At 44.2% G+C, this 22770-nt stretch overlaps 1 protein-coding gene across 1 annotated transcript in view; it reads right to left on the bottom strand.

The window, feature by feature from the left end:
* The window catches only part of MED12 (mediator complex subunit 12), a 708291-nt gene that overhangs the window by 85101 nt on the left and 600420 nt on the right, over positions 1-22770 (bottom strand). The gene's annotated exons all lie outside the window — the stretch shown is intronic.

Below are 22770 nucleotides of genomic sequence, written 5' to 3'. Positions count from 1 at the left end.
TCAACATTTTTTTTATTTGTTGAAATTTGCTTGCCCGCCCTTACACAGCTAACATCATCAGTTAAAAAAAATGACAATAAAACAATTAATGTCTTACAATTAGCTTAATTCTCTGGTTACACTTACTTCAATAAATCACCATCTATATATATTACTAGTATTTTAGCCCGTTACATTAACGGGTGCTAGAATATATGTCTGTCTGTCTTTCTTTATTTCTGTCTCTCTCTCCCTCCTGCTGTCTTTTTTTCTGTCTGTCTCTCTCCCTGGCCCCCTTTGTCTTTCTTCTTTTCTTTCTGTCTCCCTTCCTCCCGCTGTCTATCTTTCTTTCTATCTATCTGTCTGTCTCTCTCCCTGCCTCCTATGCAGCAGCATTTCTCTCCCCCCACTTCCCTATGCAGCAGCCACAGCAGCATTCCCTCCCCCTCCATTTCCCTGTGCAGCAGCATTTCCCCCACTCTACTTCCCTGTGCAGCAGCAGCATTTCGATCCACCCCACTTCCTTGTGCAGCAGCATTACCTCCCCTCCATTTCCCTCCCCCCACACCACTTCCCTGTGCAGCAGCAGCATTTCCCCTACCCCCCCTTTTCCCTTCCCGCGGTCTGGCTGGCTCCCTTAGTCCCTTGCCGCCCCCCCCTTCCCTTCCCGCGGTCCCGACTCCAAACCTGATTTACTCTGGCACGTCCCTGATGACATCATCAGAGACGCGGCAGAGCAAATCTGGGCAGTAGAAGGCCCCAAAGCAGCGTGTGTAGAGTGCTGCAGACGCTGCTGGAGTTGACAGGTTTGGAGTCGGGACCACGGGAAGGGAAGGGGGGGGGCAAGGGACTACGTGAGCCGGTCAGATGTCGGGAAGGGATGGGAGGGTCAGACAGCGAAGAACTTACTTTTTTAAGTTTAAAGGTGTTGCCGCGGCTCCTCTCGATCCCCGCCAGCGTTGGAAGCGTTCTCTGATGCTGGTGTGGCTCGTGAGAGGAGCCGACCTGCGATCTTGTAGAGAGCAGGGAGTCCAGCACTGGCGGCCAGTCCTGCCGGCGAGTGTAGTTAGGTGCTGTAAGGCTGGGGATTCGTGCATGTGCACTCCTGCGGCCACAGACCTACTGATCACAGATCAGAGATCAAGGAAGCACGCAGGTAAGAGTGCGCATGTGCGGCTAGGATTTTATTATATAGGATAGACCAGTGTTCTTCAACCATTTTACATCTATGGACCGGCGGAAATAAAATAATTATTTTGTGTACCGGCAAACTACTAAGACTGAAATTAAAAAACCTGTCTCTGCCACATCCCCGCAGCTTGATCCCTGTCCCGTCCCCGTAGGCGTGGTCCCCATCTCCATCCCGTGTACAGGGAGTGGGGAAAGAAAGAAAGAGAGAGAGATAGAGCGATCCATGGTACATCTCTCCCACTCCCTCTACTGCCATATCCAACATTTTTCCCTCTCTCATCCCCTGGATAATGTGCAGCATTTTTCACTATTGCCCATCAGCCCCATACCCAACATTTCTCCTTCTATCATCCCTCTCCAGCACCATGCCACACCTCTCCCTCCATCGCTATGTCAAACATTTTTTCCCCTTGCATCCCCTTTCAAACGGTCTCTCTGCTCCCTCTCCACATCCAATATTTTCCCCTCATCCTTCTCTTCCCCATGTATTTCTTCCTCTCTATGCCCAACAATTTTCCTCTTTCTTCCTTTCTTTCCCTCTCACTTACACACTCATCCCCAACAATTCTCTCTTTCTATCCCCTAACCTTGTGTCTCAGGTTAATGCCGCCTCCCTTCCTTTTGTGTTCCTCCCCACTCCCGCCTTCCAATCTTTGTCCCAAATTCATGCCCCTCCCATATTCCAATACACTCCTCCCCCCCCCCCCTTTTCTGCCTTACTTGTTCAGGGCCATCCAGCTTCTCTCCTTTACTTGTTCAGAGCCGTCCAGCCTCTGCCGAAGCCTGATCAGTGTCCGCTGCAAGCACGTGCCCGTCTTCCTTCCAGCTTGGCTGCTTATCTTCAGTGCCAGCTGCACTTGTTTGCTGGAACAGCGCGCAGTGGCTCTTGCATTTTGCTGACCCAGTTCTGGTTCTGGGTCAGCCACATAGAAACATAGAAGATGATGGCAGAAAATGGCTACAGCCCATCAAGTCTGCCCACTCTGCTTACCCACCCCCTGTCTATGCCCTAATGACCAAATTTCCTTATCTTGACCCTCGTAGGGATCCCACATGGGTATCCCATTTATTCTTAAAGTCTGGCATGCTGTCTGCCTCGATCACCTGCACTAGAAGCTTGTTCCAATGATCAACCACTCTCTCTGTGAAGAAATACTTTCTGGTATCGCCATGAAATTTTCCGCCCCTGAGTTTGAGCGGGTGCCCTCTTGTGGCCGAGGGTCCCTTGAGAAAGAAAATATCATCTTCCACTTCGACACGTCCCGTGAGGTACTTAAATGTTTCGATCATGTCTCTCCTCTCCCTACGTTCCTCGAGAGTGTAGAGCTGCAATTTGTTCAGTCTCTCTTCGTACGAGAGACCCTTGAGCCCCGAGATCATCCTGGTGGCCGTCCACTGAACCGATTCAATTCTGCGCACATCTTTAAGTTTCAAGTTTCAAGTTTATTCAATATTTGATCAATCGCCTATCAATAATTACTAAGCGATGTACATAAAATGTTAATATTGGGTAAACAAGAACAAAATTGAGTAAAAAGATAAAATCTTTAAACATAGACAAAATACTACATGATACATTAGGATGGAGGGGAAAGAACTACATTGTCTGATAGAAAAGGAAGAACAATTGCACACAGTACTCCAGATGAGGTCTCACCATGGCCCTGTACAACGGCATTATGACTTCAGGCTTTCGGCTGACGAAACTTCTATTGATACAACCCAATATCTGCCTTGCCTTAGATGAAGCCTTCTCCACTTAATTGGCAGTTTTCATGTCTGCACTGATGATTACTCCTAAATCTTGTTCTGCTGAAGTCCTAGTTAAAATTTCTCCGTTCAAGAAGAACGTCCTGCATGGATTTCCGCTTCCGAGGTGCATGACCTTACATTTCTTAGCATTGAAGCCTAGCTGCCAGGTTGAGGACCAACTTTCCAATGTAAGCAGGTCCTGTGCCATATAATTCTGTAAACTGCATTCACTTACTATATTACATAGTTTGGCGTCATCGGCGAATAGTGTTATTTTACCTTGAAGCCCTTGAGTCAGATCCCCTATGAATATGTTGAAAAGGAGTGGACCCAGGACCGAGCCCTGCGGCACTCCACTGGTCACCTCCGATGTTTTAGAGAGAGTACCATTAACCACCACCCTCTGAAGTCTGCCACTCAGCCAATCATTGACCTATGCAGTTGGTGTCTCTCTTAACCCCATCGATTCCATCTTGCTTAGCAGCCTGCGGTGTGGGACACTTTCAAAAGCTTTACTGAAGTCCAGGTACACGACGTCCAAAGACTCTCCCAAGTCCAAATTTCTTGTTACCCAGTCAAAGAAGCTGATGAGATTGGATTGGCAGGATCTACCCTTGGTGAATCCATGCTGACTGGGATCCCGAAGATTCCCTTCATTCAAGATCGTGTCCTGGCAAACAAGTGCAGCTAGCGCTGAAGGAGCAGCCAAGCCAGAAGGAAGACGGACATGCGCTTGCAGGGGACACTAATTCTTTATAGACCTGCGGTTGAAGAACACTGTTATAGACTATTTAAGCTGAGTCTTCAGATGTGCTTTCCAAATGGTTGGACTTATACCATCGGGATTATACAGGACGTGCTGTGAGATGAAAAGTCAGCTTTACCATTAGGGGACATCCTTGAGGTAGCCAAAGAGGCGAAACATGTCGGATGAAACTAGTCCCCAGTTGACATTTCATAAACAGCATTCAGATAAGTGAAAGAATTAGGAAAGTGATAAGAACAAGGACAGTTTGGTCCAAAAAATGTGAACAACTGAAATTTAAAAGTTTTGCAAAATATAACAGTAAAACCGATGGTCAATGAGGAGTGCAGAGCATCGATTTTGAAAACAATCATTGCAAATGTAATGCACATAATCCCGATCTGGGAAATTACAGACCTGTAAGCCTCACTTCAGTGCCGGGCAAAATGGTAGACAATTATAAAAAATAAAATTGTGGAACACGTAGACAAACATGATTTAATGAGATGAGTCAGCATGGGTTCAGGAATTGGTTATCAGGTAGAAAACAGAGGGAAGGGTTAAATGGTCATTTTTCTCAATGGAGGAGAATAAACAGTGGAGTGCTGCAGGGGTCTGTATTAGGACTGGTGCTATTTAACTTATTTATAAATGATCTGGAAATTGGAACGATGAATGAGGTGATTACATTTGCAGATGACACTAAACTGTTCAAAGTTGTTAAAACACATGCGGATTGTGAAAAATTGCAGGCGGACCTTAGGAAATTTGAAGACTGGGTGTTCAACTGGCATGTGAAATTTAATGTGGACAAATGCAAAGTGATGCACATTGGGAAGAATAACTTGAATCACAGTTACTGGATGCTAAGGTCCAGCTTGGGTGTTAGCACCCAAGAAAAGGATCTGGGCATCATCGTAGACAATATGATGAAACCTCCACCCAATGTGTGGCGGCAGCCAAAAAAGCAGACAGGATGCTAGTAATTATTAAAAAAGGGATGGCTAACAATACTAAAAATGTTATAATGCCCCTGTATCGCACCATGGTGCGACCTCATCTGGAGTATTGTGTTCAATTCTGGTCTCCTTATCTCAAGAAAGATATAGTGGCGCTAGAAAAGGTTCAAAGAAGAGCGACCAAGATGATAAAGAGGATGGAACTCCTCTCGTGTGAGGAAAAACTAAAACGGTTAGGGCTCTTCAGCTTGGAAAAGAGACGGCTGAGGGGAGATAGGATTGAAGTCTACAAAATCCTGAGTGGAGTAGAACAGGTACCAGTGGATCGATTTCTCACTCTGTTAAAATTACAAAGACTATGGACCCCTGTTTGGTTACAAAAGTTAGATAGCTCTAAGTCAAATAAATGTTGGCATTGTCATCTTGAAGTAGGGACTTTAGATCATTTATTGTTCTATTGTCCACTTATTTTGGCTTTTTGGAAATCAATATGGGACCAAATAAATTGTTTGCTGGAAAATCCTGTGGCATTATCCTATGATACTGTGCTATTTGGCATATCAATGAGAGCTAAAAGTCAAATATCATCTAAGAACAACAGGCTTTTATTAATAATGACAGGAGTTGCCATACAACAAATTACGAGCAATTGGAAGAGGGTTAACTATAGTTTTTGGTGGAATTCATTGTGTCATATGTATAAAATGAAAAGAACATTAGCCATTCAGAAAGGGAATTTTAAGAAATTTCAGGAGACTTGGGAGCCATTAGCAAAATATTGTAATGTCTAATCATTGTTTTCCCCTATAAACATGCACATCCAGGAGGGGAGAGGTTGGGGGTCTGTTAGGATAATAAATTTAGATATATTGAATTGAGGTTCAATATAGAAATTTTATATGTTGGACATTGTGATTGTTTAGGAGGGAGGGGGGATTAATTCTGAATAGATATTAATAGAATATTAAGTGTGGTATTGAAGTATAAAATGTTGTATTTATTGTTACACTTATTGCAAGTTTTGAAAATAATAAAGAATTGGAAAAAAAAAAATTACAAAGACTAGGGGACACTTGAAGTTATAGGGAAATACTTTTAAAACCAATAGGAGGAAATTTTTTTCACTCAGAGAATAGTTAAGCTCTGGAATGCATTGCCAGAGGTTGTGGTAGGAGCGAATAGCGTAGCTGGTTTTAAGAAAGGTTTGGACAATTTCCTGGAAGAAAAGTCCATAGTCTGTTGTTGAGAAAGACATGGGGGAAGCCACTGCTTGCCCTGGATCAGTAGCATGGAATATTGCTACTCCTTGGGTTTTGGCCACCGTGAGAACGGGCTCCTGGACTTGATGGACCATTTGTCTGACCCAGTAAGGCTATTCTTATGTTCTTATGATGGCATAAATATAACCATTTGGAAAGCATATCTGAAGACTTGGCTTAAATAGTCCAAAAATATATGAGGCTGCACTTAAAACAATTAAGCCATGTGACCAAACAAATAAATGTAAACATAATAGACCTAACTGGTGGTCAAGATTTAGTTTGGAGGCACCACATCAACAAGACCAGCATGATGCTTGGTTTATACTAGAATGAGAAGTTGCATTTACTCTATTATTTCAGTGAAAAACAAGTTTATTTGTATTCTCTAGATAAGCTAATATTGATTTATTTCCCTTTTTTAAATAGGTAGATATTTTAGGAAACCATGAACATGCATTTAATCATATATAAACTGATTCTTTTTACATGAATGTTGTACATGAATGATTTTTAACAAAGTGCTCTGTTTCTTTGAGAAATTAATTACATTAAGTAAGAATACTTGAGCCATCAGATCAAGGAGACAAGATGGTGTCGCAGTAAGAACACTGTGCTTTAGCTATCTGCCATTTTTTTTTTTAATTACCTGCATGTGGCCTTGTGCTGCCCGCTTTTGCTACTTTTTTCATATGCCGAACAGGAGAGGGAGAATGTCTATTGCTACCTGGCAGCCGGAGTGCCCTTCATTGCGGCAGGCTGTGATCACAGCGTTCATCTTGTCTTCTGATCGGAGCATGGCTGAACATGGAGGAGATGTCAGCCTTTGGGAGCAAGACCTCGCTTAGCCCTGCGGTAGCCGTGAGATGCAGAGACTTTGGAGATTCCTTGGGATACGGATATGGCGTTGCTTGTGGAATCTGAGGGTATGCCGAGTCCCCATGCAGAGGTCATAGCTTTGTCATCATCTGGAGGAGAGGGAGTGAAGTTGTCGAAGGCAGAGGGAATATCTATTATTCCACCCCTGATTAAACCTGCAGAGGTAACTCTGGATTCAATATGGACAGCACTGGATTCTCTTCATAAGATGTGCTGAAATCTCACCCCTTATACAAACACATTCTTATAGGTTACAGAAATGCGAAGAAGATATTAAAACTCAATCTGAGAAAATTAAGGATTTTGATCAGAATGTCCAAAAGGTCCAAACTGTCCCATCTATTATGTCACACGACAAGATGGTGATACAACAGAAAATTGAGAATTTTGAGAACTTTGCTCGTCAACTGAATCTTAGGACTTTTAAATTTTCCTAATCTTCTCCGCCCTGGGACTTATTTTATAGGTTCTTAAAAGAGGTGTTTTAAGTATCCAGAAAAGGGTCTTCCACCTCTTCAGAAGGTATATTTTTTTGCCAAATCCTATAAAAAACGTTCTAGTCCCAAGGATGATGAGTTTGAACCTTACTAAAATCTTGGAGTCCTCTGTAGAAGTTATACTGAGGTCAATATTGATAGTATTATTTGTATTTCAACAAGATAAAGAGGTACTAAATGAGACTTTTCTTTAAAATGAAAGAAACAAATTTTTTGGATAGCAAGATTTCTATAATTCCTGATATTTCTAAGTGGACTCAAGCGAGGAGGAAAAGATTTTTGTCATTAAAACAGTATGTTATTACATTGGGAGCAAGATTTCAATTACGATATCCTTATAAATGTTTAGTATTTCTTGAGCAACATTGCTATATTTTTTCAACCTTCTCAATTGCAGCTCTTTCTTGAAGGGAAAGGTGTTATAATATCTGGTCCTTGTAAGTAAGAAGACTTATACTGATGTTCCTATATTTTGTACTTCTAGATCTTTCCTCATAGGATTTGAATGTCTCCCCCTTATGTAGACTATTCACAGTTAGTTGAACTTAATTGATATTTTATGTTCTTGCTAGAACTAAATGGAATTATTGTGTTTTGACTCTGTTTTTCCTCTTCATTGATAATTTTCTTTGATGTAAACCATAAATGAAAAGAAAAAAGAATACTTGAGTCATAAATGAGCTTTTTATATGGGCTGCTTTATTATATAATTTTCCCGCATACTTTTTTGCATTCTTTCATGGATTTAGTCAATATACATTTTGTAACCATAATGCATCCTTACAATTTTATTTCTCTGGTAAAATATTTGGCCTAGTAAAGTAAGCACAATGTATGTATGCAGCCTATGTGCCCTTGTTGTAAAAGTTCTAAACCAGTCTTTGCAATTGCATGTGCCAAGTACGTAGGTGTAGTGTGCATAAGTGTACATAAGTACAAGCATAGTTATATGGCCCAGCAGGATAGTTCTGGATGCTTGTCTTGACTCTCTGCCCTGTTAATTGCCTCCCAAATGTGCAGCAGTAGCCAAAGACCAAAGAGAATGTTAACAATTATTTTGAGAAGAACAGAAAACACAACTGAGATTGTCATTATAGCTCTGTATAAATCCAAAGTGCATTCTCATGTTGAGTACTGTGGACTTTTAGCACTGTTTGATATTAAAATATATGTAGAAAAACTAGAAATGTACAGAAGAGAGTAATAAGATTGATAAATGGTATAGAAATATTTCCTTGACTGTTTATGGCTCTTCAGTCTGGAGAACATAAGAGATGTCATCAATGTTTATAAACTCATGAATGGTGCAAATTAAGGAAATAGGGAATGGTTATTTACGCTTTCAAATTGTAGTAGAACTGGGCCACACTCCAAGAAATTAGTTAGCATCATGTTTTAAACAAATTTAAGACAAGACCGCTTTTATTTAATACTCAAATAAGCTAGACAATTTGTTGAAAGAGTGTAATCAAGACTAACTTAGGTGGCCTTGATGGAATAGCAAACAACGCTCCACAGTGCAGGGAAAGCTGGTTATGAATGTAGATCGCTTAAATTTGGCATGTCCAAAATCTGGCAATTTATCAAAAACCATAAAATAAACAATACTTCTGCCAAGTAACCTGAATTGTCCATTGCTGGAAACAGAGTTGGGCTTCAATTTTAATATTTTTCTAAAAGGCATTATCACCTAAGTGGACAATTATTTCGACTCACATAAACAAACAGCACCTACAAAGTACATATTTCTTTTTGTCAAGGTCTATATCAGGGGTGCCCAATAGGTCGATCGCGATTGACCGGTAGATCTCCAGGGCAAAGTGAGTTGATTCATCATATATTGCAGTCATGAGTTCATGGATCTCCTTTGGCTTTTTTCTTTCTTTTGTGAGAAATTTTATCACTGAACTGTGCTCAAAATCTAGCAGTTTCTTACTTGATTCGCACAAGGATTCTCCTGACATTCTGTCTCTTGGAATGATAGACTCTCACTGAGCCCCAACTGTGCATGAGTAACCTTGAAACATGTCACAACATGCAGAGACTTGTTTCAACACGCTTGCTACTTTCTTTCATTCTCAGGTAGATAAATTATTGAACAACCCTAAACTGAGATTTTGGGGCCATAAAAATAGCCCCAAAATAGGGATCTTAGTTTATATTTGAGTCCCATCCATCCACCCCCATCCTGGACCTACCACAGGCCTCTCTCTGGGCCTACCTTACTGTCCTAGTGGTCCAGTAATGTGGAGAACAGGAGCTGGAGTGATCAATTTTTTTCTCCGCATGGTGTCCTGTCTGCTGGCTCACACAAGTTACTGTAAGAACTCACAGCATAAGAACATAACATAAGAACATAAGCAGTGCCTCTGCTGGGTCAGACCAGAGGTCCATCATGCCCAGCAGTCCGCTCACGCGGCGGCCCAACAGGACCAGGACCTGTGTAGCAATCCTTTATCTATACTCCTCTATCCCCTTTTCCTTCAGAAAATTGTCCAATCCATTCTTGAACCCCAATACCGTACTCTGTCCTATCATGCCCTCTGGAAGCGCATTCCAGGGTCCACCACCCATTGGGTGAAGAAAAACTTCCTAGATTGGTTTTGAATCTGTCCCCTTTCAACTTTTCCGAATGCCCTCTCGTTCTTGTAGTTTTCGAAAGTTTGAAGAATCTGTCCCTTTCCACATTCTCTATGACCTTCATGATCTTGTAAGTCTCTATCATGTCCCCTCTAAGCCTCCGCTTTTCCAGGGAAGAGCCCCAGTTTCTCCAATCTTTCAGCATAGGAAAGGTTTTCCATACCTTTTATCAATCTCGTCGCTCTCTTCTGGACCCTCTCGAGTATCGCCATATCCTTCTTAAAGTACGGCGACCAATACTGGATGCGGTACTCCAGATGCGGACGTACCATCGCCCGATATAACGGCAGGATAACTTCTTTTGTTCTGGTTGTAATACCTTTCTTGATTATACCTAGCATTCCATTCGCCTTCTTAGCGGCCGCTGCGCACTGTGCCGATGGCTTCATTGTCTCGTCCACCATTACCCCCAAGTCCCTTTCTTGGGTACTCTCACCCAATAACAGCTCTCCCATCATATAGCTGTACTTCGGGTTTCTGTTTCCTACGTACAAGACTTTACATTTCTCTACATTAAACTTCATCTGCCATCTCATCGCCCACTCTCCTAGTTTGTTCAGGTCCCTTTGTAAATCTTCGCAGTCCTCTTTAGTCCTAGCCCCACTAAATAGTTTGGTGTCGAATGTAAATTTTATTACTTCACACTTCGTCCCTGTTTCTAGATCATTTATAAATACATTGAATAGCAGCGGTCCGAGCACTGACCCCTGCGGAACACCACTCGTGACCCTCCCCCAGTCCGAGTAGTGGCCCTTCACTCCTACCCTCTGCTTCCTACCCGCCAACCAATTTTTGATCCATCTATGTACATCTCCTTCCGCCCCATGGTTCTTCAGTTTCTGAAGTAGGCGTTCATGGGGTACCTTGTCAAAGGCCTTTTGGAAATCTAAGTATACAATGTCTATGGAGTCCCCTTTGTCCATCCGCTTGTTTATTCCTTCAAAGAAGTGCAATAAGTTAATTAGGCACGATCTTCCCTTGCAGAAGCCATATTGGCTGGTTATCAGAAGCTGATTTCTTTCCACCAGAAGCTTCCACCATTTTCCCCGGAACCAAAGTCAGATTTATCGGTCTGTAGTTCCCCGGGTCACTTCTTGATCCCTTTTTAAAGATGGGCGTAACATTGGTTATCTTCCAATCCTCTGGGATCACTCCTGTTTTAAGGGATAGATTACAAACTTGCTGTACTAGTTCCGCTATTTCCTCCTTTAGTTCTTTTACAGGAAGGAACTGCCAATGAGGAACAGGAAGATGTCCAACAGATGGCTCCGGTTCCAGGGACAACAGTTCAGCCCCCCCCCCCCCCCCCGAAGAAGTTCAGAGTGGTAGTCATTGGGGACTCCCTGCTGAGGGGCACTGAGGGACCTATTTGCAGACTGGATATGCAATCAAGAGAGGTTTGCTTTCTACCAGGAGCCAGAATCTGAGATGTCACCGGCTGCCTAGATAGACTTATCAAGCCCCAAGACCACTTCCCCAAGCTTCTCATCCACGTCGGAACGAACGACACTGCCAGGAACACCCCGGAGACTATACCTGAAGACTTTGGAGCCCTGGGTGAGAAGCTGAGGAGGATGGAAGCGCAGGTGGTCTTCTCCTTGATCCTCCCAGTGAGAGGTAAGGGAAGAACGTATCCAGAGGACAAACGAGTGGCTACACGGATGGTGCAAGGAGATGAACTTCGGATTCCTAAACCATGGAGAGGCACTGCAGGGACTACAGGGACCAGACGAACTTCACCTGACCAGAAGGGGTAAGAACGTCCTTGGACACTGACTAGCCTGCCTGCTTCGTAGGGCTTTAAACTAGGTAAGATGGGGAGGGTACCCACTCACGTACCGACATGGTAAGGAATCATCATGGCGAGATAAGTTGCAACTCCATTTCTGAATCCGAGGTAAGTACACACGTTGAAAATAATACTATAGGAGGAACACTAACTCAGGCGGGAAATTCTCCACAGGGACTTAGCAAACATAAGGTATGGAGGGCTATGTATGTTAATGCATACAGTTTAGGCAATAAAATTCTGGAATTAGAGACGGAAATAAGGAACTCCGACCTGGACGTGGTAGTGATATCCGAGACTTGGTTCACGGATTCACATGAGTGGGATATGGCAATACCGGGATACATTACTTCGTCGAGACAGAGAGAGCAATTTAGGAGGAGGGGTAGCACTATACACTAAAGAGGACATCAAAGTTACCAGAATCGCAGATGTCAAGTACACCAGGGAATCTCTCTGGGTGAACCTGGCCAGGGGACACGACAAATGTCTGTATCTTGGTGTAGTATACAGACCTCCAAGACAACAGGAAGACAAGGATATAGAATTAATCGAAGACATAGAGAACATCACTTTGCGTGGAGACACAGTATTGCTAGGAGACTTCAATATGCCTGATGCAGATTGGAACAAACTTTCCACCACGACCAGCAGCAGCAGAAGGCTATTAACCTCCATAAAGGGAGCACACCTCAAACAAATGGTTTTGGAGCCCACTAGGGATCAGGCGATACTGGACCTGGTACTCACCAATGGAGAAGGTGTCACAGAGGTTTCGGTAGGCGATACGTTGGCCTCCAGTGACCACAACACGGTATGGTTCTACCTCAGAAAAGGTTTCAATCAAACACATCAACAAAGGACCTCAACTTTAAGGGCACTAACTTCAAAAGCATGGGAGATTTTGTCCATCAGGTGCTACAAAATCAAGCCGCAACAGATAATGTAGAGGTAATGTGGTCAACTCTGAAATCTACCCTACACGAAGCAACCAACTGCTATATAAAAACAGTAAGTAAACGGCGGAAAAACAATAAACCTCAGTGGTTCTCTGCGGAGATCTCAGACCTTGTAAAAAAGAAGAAAAGAGCATTTATCTCCTGCAAACAATCAGGAAAACGAGAGACTAAGGAAGAATATCTGGCCAAGTCTAAAGCTGTCAAAACAGCAGTCAGAGAGGCCAAACTCCGAATGGAAGAGAATCTGGCAAAGAACATTAAGAAGGGGGATAAATCCTTTTTCAGGTACATTCAGGTACAAGAAAAGCAGTGCAAAAAGGACTACAGGGTGAAACTGAAAGAAGCCAAGAGAGAGATATGTCTGGTGAAAGCACAGGCGGAAGAACAAATGGATAAAGATGTAAAAAAGGGAGACAAAATTTTTTTTCAGATATATTAGTGAAAGGAGGAAGATGAAAAATGGAATTGCTAAACTAAAAGATGCTGGGAACCAATATGTGGAGAGTGATGAGGAAAAAGCAAATGTGCTAAACAAATACTTCTGTTCTGTGTTCACAGAAGAAAATTCTGGAGAAGGACCGAGATTGTCTGGCAAAGTTACACGAGAAAATGGAGTGGATTCTGCACCGTTCACGAAGGAGAGTGTTTATGAGCAACTTGAAAAACTGAAGGTGGACAAAGCAATGGGACCAGACGGGATCCATCCCAGGATACTATGGGAGCTCAGAGAGGTTCTGGCGAGTCTTATTAAAAACTTGTTCAACAAATCTCTGGAGACGGGAGGGGTTCCTGGGGATTGGAGGAGAGCGGATGTGGTCCCTAGTCACAAAAATGGTCACAGGGACGAAGTAGGAAACTACAGGCCTGTGAGCCTCACTTCAGTTGTTGGAAAAATAATGGAAGTGTTGCTGAAAGAAAGGATAGTGTACTTCCTTGAATCTAATGGGTTACAGGATCCGAGGCAACATGACTTTACAAAAGGTAAATCGTGCCAAACGAACCTGATTGAATTTTTTGATTGGGTGACCAGAGAGCTGGATCAAGGACATATGCTAGATGTAATTTACTTAGACTTCTGCAAGGCCTTTGATACAGTTCCTCATAGAAGACTGTTGAACAAACTTGAAGGGCTGAAGTTAGAACCCAAAGTGGTGAACTGGGTTAGAAACTGGCTGTCGGACAGACGCCAGAGGGTGGTGTTTAATGGAAGTCGCTCGGAGGAAGGAAAAGTGAATAGTGGAGTCCCTTAGGGTTCGGTGCTGGGGCCAATCCTGTTCAATATGTTTGTGAGTGACATTAATGAAGGGTTAGAAGGAAAAGTGTGCCTTTTTGCAGATGATACCAAGATTTGTAACAGAGTAGACACCGAAAAGGGAGTGGAAAATATGAAAAAGGATCTGCAAAAGTTAGAGGAATGGTCTAATGCCTGGCAACTAAAATTAAATGCAAAGAAATGCAGAGTAATGCATTTGTGGATTAATAATCGGAAGGAACCGTATATGCTGGGAGGAGAGAAGCTGATATACACGGACGGGGAGAGGGACCTTGGGGTGATAGTGTCTGAAGATCTAAAGGTAAAAAAAACAGTGTGTCAAGGCAGTGGCTGCTGCCAGAAGGATGCTGGGCTGTATAAAGAGAGGCGTAGCCAGTAGAAAGTGTTGATGCCCCTGTACAGGTCATTGGTGAGGCCCCACTTGGAGTATTCTGTTCAGTTTTGGAGAATGTATCTCGCGAAGGACATAAGAAGACTTGAGGCAATCCAGAGGAGGGTGACGAAAATGATAGGAGGCTTGCGCCAGAAGATGTATGAGGAGAGACTGGAAGCCCTGAATATGTATACCCTAGAGCAGGGGTGTCCAATGTCGGTCCTCGAGGGCCGCAATCCAGTCGGGTTTTCAGGATTTCCCCAATGAATATGCATTGAAAGCAGTGCATGCACATAGATCTCGTGCATATTCATTGGGGAAATCCTGAAAACCCGTCTGGATTGCGGCCCTCGAGGACCGACATTGGACACCCCTGCCCTAGAGGAAAGGAGGGACAGGGGAGATATGATTCAGACGTTCAAATACTTGAAGGGTATTAACGTAGAACAAAATCTTTTCCAGAGAAAGGAAAATGGTAAAACCAGAGGACATAATTTGAGGTTGAGGGGTGGGAGATTCAAGAGTAATGTTAGGAAATTCTACTTTATGGAGAGGGTGGTGGATGCCTGGAATGCGCTCCCGAGAGAGGTGGTGGAGAGTAAAACTGTGACTGAGTTCAAAGAAGCGTGGGATGAACACAGAGGATCTAGAATCAGAAAATAATATTAAATATTGAACTAAGGCCAGTACTGGGCAGACTTGCACAGTCTGTGTCTGTGTATGGCAGTTTGATGGGGGATGGGCTGGGGAGGGCTTCAGTGGCTGGGAGGGTGTAGATGGGCTGGAGTAAGTTTTAACGGAGATTTCGGCAGTTGGAACCCAAGCACAGTACCGGGTAGAGCTTTGGATTCTTGCCCAGAATTAGCTAAGAAAAAAAAATTAAAAAATTTTAATTGAATCAGGTTGGGCAGACTGAATGGACCATTCGGGTCTTTATCTGCTGTCATCTACTATGTTACTATATTAGTGACAGAAAAAGAAACACAGATGGAATAATACGTCTTAGGAAACCAGATGGGAATTATGTAGAATCAGATCCCGATAAAGCCGAACTACTAAATGAATACTTCTGCTCAGTCTTTACCTGCGAGGTGCCGGGGTCTGGTCCACAGTTGCAGACAAGGGAAAGCTCGGAAGACCCGTTTTGAAATTTCGAGTTTACGCCCAGCAGCATCTACTGTGAACTATCTAGACTAAAGTGAACAAAAGCCTAGACTAAAGTGAACAAAGCCATGAGACCAGACAATCTACACCCCAGGGTGCTTAGGGAGTTGAGTGATGTCCTGGTGGAACCGTTATCCGTGTTCTTCAATCTCTCCCTAAGTACAGGAAGAGTCCCGTTGGACTGGAAAACAACTAACGTCATTCCACTCCATAAAAAGGGATGCAGGACAGAGGCTGCGAATTATAGACCGGTGAGTCTCACCTCGATAGTGAGTAAACTCCCGTGCAGATTCACTGAGCTCTGGAACAACCTTACCTCCCCCCTCCGGATCCTGAGCTCCCTCCAACTCTTCCGCAAACATCTGAAAACCTGGCTTTTTTAAAAAATGTAACACTTACCCCTTCTTTGGCCTCCTAAGCCCCCAAAATATCCCTCTTACTATTCCCTTTAACCTCTTTGGAGTTTCCTTTCTCTCTCAACTCTTGTAAACCGTGCCGAGCTCTACGATTGTGGAGATGATGCGATATATAAACCTAAGATTTAGTTTAGTTTAAACTTATGGAAACACTAATCAAACACAAGTTAGATACGATCCTGAACAAGGAGAATCTGCGAGATCCCCATCAACATGGATTTACAAAGGGAAGGTACTGCCAATCCAATCTAATCAGCTTCTTTGACTGGGTAACAAGAAAGCTGGATATGGGGGAGTCCCTGGACATTGTGTACTTGGACTTCAGTAAAGCTTTTGATAGCGTCCCATACCGCAGGTTATTGAACAAAATGAGTTTGATGGGATTAGGTGAAACATTAGCTGCATGGGTTAAAGACTGGCTTAGAGGTAGACTTCAGAGGGTGGTGGTGAACGGTACCCTCTCCAAAACGTCGGAGGTAATCAGTGGAGTGCCACAGGGCTCAGTCTTGATCTCGATCCTATTTAACATCCTCGTAAGTGACCTGGCTCATGGGCCTTCGAGGTAAAGTTACATTATTTGCCGATGACGCCAAACTATGCAACATAGTGGGCGAAAGCACAGTGCCAGACATTATGACACAGGACTCTTACTGGAACATTGGTCCACGACTTGGCAACTAAGTTTCAATGCCAAAAAGTGTAAGGTCATGCACCTTGGCAGTAGAAATCCATGCAGATCTTACACCCTAAATGGTGAGACCTTAGCAAGGACTACAGCAGAAGGAGACTTGGGGGTAATCATTAGTGAAGACATGAAGACGGCCAATCAAGTGGAGAAAGCTTCATCCAAGGCTAGACAAATGATGGGTTGTATCCGTAGAAGTTTTGTCAGCCGGAAGCCGGAAGTCATAATGCCATTGTACAGATCCTTGGTGAGACCTCATCTGGAATATTGTGTACAGTTCTGGAGGCCACTTACCAAAAAGATGTGCTGAGAGTTGAGTCGGTTCAGCGACTGGCAACCAGGATGGTCTCAGGACTCAAGAATCTCCCGTATGAGGAACGGCTGGGTAAGTTGCAGCTATACGCACTCGAGGAGCGCAGAGAGAGGGGAGACATGATTGAGACGGGCCGTATCGAGGTGGAAGAAGATATCTTTTTTCTTAAAGGACCCACGGCAACAAGAGGGCATCCATTGAAAATCAGGGGTGGGAAACTTCATGGCGACACCAGGAAGTAGTTCTTCACCGAAAGGGTAGTTGATCATTGGAATGATCTTCCACTGCAGGTAATCGAGGCCAGCAGCATGCCAGATTTTAAGAAAAAATGAGATAAGCATGTGGGATCTCTTCATGGAAGAAATTAGGGAGGTGGGTCATTAGAGTGGGCAGACTTGGTGGGTCGTGGCCCTTTTCTATGTTTCTATGTAACCCTAGGGTGGATTCCATCCGGGTCTGGTGATTTGTCAGTTTTTAATTTTTCTATCTGCCTGTGTACGTCTTCGAGGCTTACTTCCATGGATGTTAATTTTTCTGCTTGGTCTCCTTTGAAGATTTGCTCAGGTTCTGGTATGTTGAATGTGTCCTCTTTTGTAAATACAGATGAAAAGAACATGTTTAATCTTTCCGCCACTTCTTTCTCCTCCTTCACCACTCCCTTCCTGTCTCCGTCATCCAGCGGTCCCACCTCCTCCCTAGCCGGCTGCTTCCCTTTAACATATCTGAAGAACGGTTTGAAATTTCGTGCTTCCCTGGCTAGCCTCTCTTCATATTCTCTCTTGGCTTTTCTAACCACAAGGTGACATTCTTTTTGATACTACCTGTGCTATTTCCAGTTCTCCTCGGTTTTGCCTTTTTCCATTTCCTGAATGAATTTTTCTTATCACTTATCGCTTTCTTCACTTCTTTAGTTATCCACGCCGGGTCTTTTGTTAGACTCTTTTTGCACCCTTTTCTGAATTTGGGGATATACAGATTTTGAGCCTCGCTCACCATGTCCTTGAATAAAGACCAGGCTTGCTCTACAGTCTGCCATTTCTTTGAGCTGTTCCTAAGTTTCTTCCTTACCATTGCCCTCATTGCTTCGTAGTTTCCTTTCTTGAAGTTAAAAGTTGTCGCTGTGGTTCTCTTTCCCTTTGGTGTTCGTACTTCAACTCTGAACTTGATCATATTATGATCGCTGTTTCCCAGCGGTCCCACTACTTCCACTTCCTTTGCAGGTCCTCCTAGCCCATTTAGGATCTGCTGGTTCACACAAGTTACTGTAAGAACTCACAGCAGCTATTTGTTTACTATGGAGACTGCACAGGCAAGAGCTTAGAAAGATGACTCCTGCCCTGGCTGATCGCTTGACCACCAGGGAAGTAAGGTAAGCGTGCGGTGGGACCAGGAGGTGAAGGGGGTGGGCTGAGTGCAGAGCCAACACCAGTGGCGTACCTAGCATATGTGACACCCGGGGCCCATCATTTTTTGACCCCCCCATCTATATGAAAAATATGATTTTTAGTAACAATCCACATATCGCACAACAAGAGTGTACCTAGGAAAAGGCAGCATCTTAAACACTGCAGTGAGCACTAGAACAACAACACATACATTTTAAAACTAAACAAGCCAGATCCCGCAGTCAGTTGATCCTGCAGTCAATGCCAACTGAAAACTATGTTCTTTTCATACACACAGAACAGAGATACACCCTCGCCCAATATGGAATAATCACAAACTAAAAATAGAAATATGTAGACAAAAGTTAAACTGAACCGCCAAGAAGCCAGACCCTGGATACAATGCAACACCACATAAACAGTAACACATGTCCTCTAATACAGTGCAAAATATAAAGACAGTAGATGTAAATTTGAAAAAAACTGATACATAACAATCACCACTCTACAAATTAACAAATAAAAATAAAACAAATAATGAGAAATAAGAAAATACCATTTTATTGGACTAATCCCCGAAAGCTCAGTCCCCATCCCCGCAAACCTTGAATTGTTTATATTAAAGTATAAAAAGAAATAATATTCTGTACAATTGTCAATTTATAAATCAGCATCTTCTTCGCACTCTGTCTTCCCCATTTCCCTTCAGCGTCCTCAGCCCACTCTCTCTTCACTTTCCTTCAGCGCACGCATATAAAAACAAGTAAATCATTTTATATCATTTTCATTCTATTCATTCATAGAAATTAAAGTCTAAATAATGCCAGTCACATAACAAAACATGATTTTGCAAAAATAATTCCCTGCACAGTCAAGCCTGCAAGGATTACTAGATGTCTTTCAGCAGCTCCCCTCCTCCCCCTTACCTTTGTAGTCAAGTCAAAATGATCTACCAACAATAAAATTTTAAAAACACAAAGCACACTATACGCAGAGAAAATGTTAATTATCATTTATATTCTGCGGGTTTTCAAAGAGGTCAAGGCAGATGACTTTATGCAATGTCACCTCAGTAACAACTATACAAAAAGAGACAAATATACCCCCTTCCTTTTTACTAAACCGCGAAGTGGTTTTTAGTGCAGGGAGCTGCGCTGAATGCCCCACGCTGCTCTCGACACTCAAAGGCTCCCTGTGCTAAAAACCGCTATTGCGGTTTAGTAAAAGGGGGCCATAGTGCAAAATATAGACAGCAGATGTAAATTCTCAAAACGGACATATTTTGATCACTAAATTGAAAATAAAATCATTTTTCCTACCTTTGGTAATTTCATGTCTCTGGTTGCACTTTATTCTTCTGACTGTGCATCCAATATTTCTTCCCTTCTTTCAGCCTCCTGTATGCTTCCTCTCCTCCAGACCTCATTCCCTCCCCAAACTTTTTCTTTGTTTCACTCTGTCCCCTTCTTTCTTTTTCTCTCTCTCCATACCCTTTCTTTCTGTATGTCTGTCTTTCTCTCTCTCTCTCTCCGTGCCCCATTTTTCTTCGTTTCACCCTGATCCTTTCTTTCTTTCTGGCTCCTTGTCCCCCCCCTTCCCTCCCCTCCCCCATGCCACCACCATTGGGAAAATGGTGCCACCGCCGCTGGGGAATAGGCTGCCACTGCCACCATCGGGAACAGGCCTGCACCGAGTTTGCCCTGCTTCTCTTCCCCGCGGGGCCGACCAACTCTCGCCGCCCTACGTCAATTCTAACGTCGGAGAGGATGTTCTGGGCCAGCCAGGCAGCGATTGGCTGGCCCAGAACGTCCTCTCCGATGTCAGAATTGACACGGGCGGCGAGTGTTGGTTGGCCCCACAGGGAAAAGCAGGGAGAACTCGGCGCCAACTTGTTCCTGATGGCGGCGGTGGCACTCAAGTGGCTAAAGACCCGCAGTTTGCCGGCCTAGGGAGAACACTGGAGGGTGGCCAGCTGTGCACCCCGTTGGGGTGTAAACCCGGGGCGGACCGCCCCACCTCCACCCCGGTATGCCACTGTCTGTACCTCACTCCCTCCCTATGACCAAAAATTCTCCTTTTTTCCATTCCCCATGTACACAACCATCTCTTTCCCTCCCTTCCTCTCTCCCAAGTCCATGCCTTCTGTGTCCAAAAATGCATTCCCTCCCCCACCTCAGCATCTCTTTCCCTCCCTTCCTCTCTCCCAAGTCCATACCTTCTTTGTCCAAAAACGCATTCCCTCCCCCACCTCAGCATCTCTTTCCCTCCCTTCCTCTCTCCCAAGTCCATGCCTTGTGTCCAAAAATGCATTCCCTCCCCCACCTCAGCATCTCTTTCCCTCCCTTCCTCTCTCCCAAGTCCATGCCTTCTGTGTCCAAAAATGCACTCCCTCCCCCCTTTTGTGTTCCGCGTAGAGAATGACACGGGGAAAAAATCTGTCCCCGTCACCGCCCCGTCCCACCATCCTCTGCACCGCCCCGTCACCGCCATTCCATTCACCACCCCGTCACCGTCACTGCCATCCCTTTCACCGCCCCGTCACCGCCACTGCCATCCCATTCACCGCCCCGTCACCGTCCCCGCAGCATCCATATAAGCCTTAGTACTCTAATATTTAGCGTATTCCATTCTTATAAATCAAAGTTCCTGCTGCTGAACTAGAGAAAGAGATGTTCAGCTGGCAGGGCTTTGTTTATAAATTTTTATTAACACAACTAATATACCACCATAATGTTTCCGACAGAGGACAAGTACGCAATAAATGCATTTTGCTGTTTCAATGCCAGTGCTCAGCAGAACAACAGACAGCAATATGGACATTCACCTTATGTAGTACTTTTTTAATATATAAAAATAGGCAAAATTAGTTGCTGTTTTATCATTATATTTTCTTGCCATTATAGTATTCTTCATTGATCATTTTTCTTTTTAAATTCAAAACAAATTCAACCTATCTTGTGTCCCAGCATGAATTCATGTTTCACTCAATTGGCTGTTTCAAGGGAATTAACCCTCCAACTTCCATTTGCAAAAATACCCAATGTTGTTCCTTCTATGAGCAATATTTAAATTATGAGGAACAACATTGGATATTTTTGCTGAATTGTGTGACACCATTTGGGCTGAACATGAAGATTGAAAATGCCTGGTTAGCCCTGGACAGATGATTTGAACAGCCAGGAGCCTGTCCTGGCCATTTAAATCATTTTGAATATCTAGTCCAATGATAACAGAATTAGGGTGATTATAGAAACATAGAACTTTGTTGATCACTAAAAACAGTGGAGACTAAGGGTCTATCAAGCTCAGCATCCTGTCTTTGACACTGGCCAGTCTTGGTCTTTGGAACTGACCATTGTGTCAGAAGCAATAGGGATTAAGTGACTTGCCCAGGGTCACAAGGAGTGTAGTGTAGCTCTAACCACTGGATTTAGAAGTTGGCTTCTTTTGGGATCTTTAACTCATCATCGCTAGGACTCGAATCTGAGTCCGTGGCACCTAACATAGAATGGAATTAGTATGGCAAAGTAATGAAGAATGGTCCAGCAGCCCCCACCCTCCCTCCACCTCACCTTATATTCGTTCCGAGTTTGCCGGCTTCCTTTTTCCCTAGCCGCACGCGTTCAAAAAGCCGTGCATTTAGCCAGCTCCCTCCCTCCACCTCACCTTAAATTTCGAGTTTTCTGGCTTCCTTTTTTCCGAGCCGCACGTGTTCAAAAATCCGTGCACGCGCGGCTGCGCGAGTCAATCAAACTTCTCCTCTCCTGCAACTTCCTGTTTCCGGTTGCGTCAGAGGAGAAGATTGATTGACTCGCGCAGCCGCGCGTGCACGGATTTTTGAACACGTGCGGCTCAGAAAAAAGGAAGCCGGAAAACTCAAAATTTAAGGTGAGGTGGAGGGAGGGAGCTGGCTAAATGCTACGGGCGGGCGGTGGCTGCGGGGACCGCGCGATCCTTGATACCTCACTGCGGAGACAAGACCATTCACCGCCCCGCGGGCGGTGAATGGCCTTGTCCCCGTCGCCGCAGCGACTGCTAGTTTTCTTCCCCGTTTTCGGCGGGTGACCCGCGGCTAAAATGTGGTGGCCGCGGGTAAACCGCCACCGTGTCATTCTCTAGTTCCGCGTTTGCCTCCTAGCCTTCATCTTAGCAACTTTCTCAGCCAAATACAACTGGAGCCGCGAGGCTCGTCTTGTGTTCCTACCTGCCCTGCCGCACACACATAGCGGATGTCAGCGCTGACGTTGGAGGGAGGGCTTAAGCAAAGCCCTCCCTCCCTCCGACATCAGCGCTGACATTGGAAAGACTTCCGGTCGGCTATGTGTGCGTGGCAGGGCAGGTAGGAACACAAGACAAGCCTCGTGGCTCCAGTTGTATTTAACCCCGCGGGTCCCCCGTTGTCCCCGTTCAGCTGTCTCCTGTGCACCCCCTTGGGGTGTGCACCTGGGGTGGACCTCCCCCCTGCCCCCCCCCCCAGGTATGCCACTGGCCAACACAAAGGTCACTTTAGGA

This window comes from Geotrypetes seraphini, chromosome 5 (genome assembly GCF_902459505.1).
Source record: "Geotrypetes seraphini chromosome 5, aGeoSer1.1, whole genome shotgun sequence".
Classification (NCBI taxonomy): Eukaryota; Metazoa; Chordata; class Amphibia; order Gymnophiona; family Dermophiidae; genus Geotrypetes; species Geotrypetes seraphini.
This window is presented reverse-complemented; position numbering and strand designations above follow the sequence as displayed.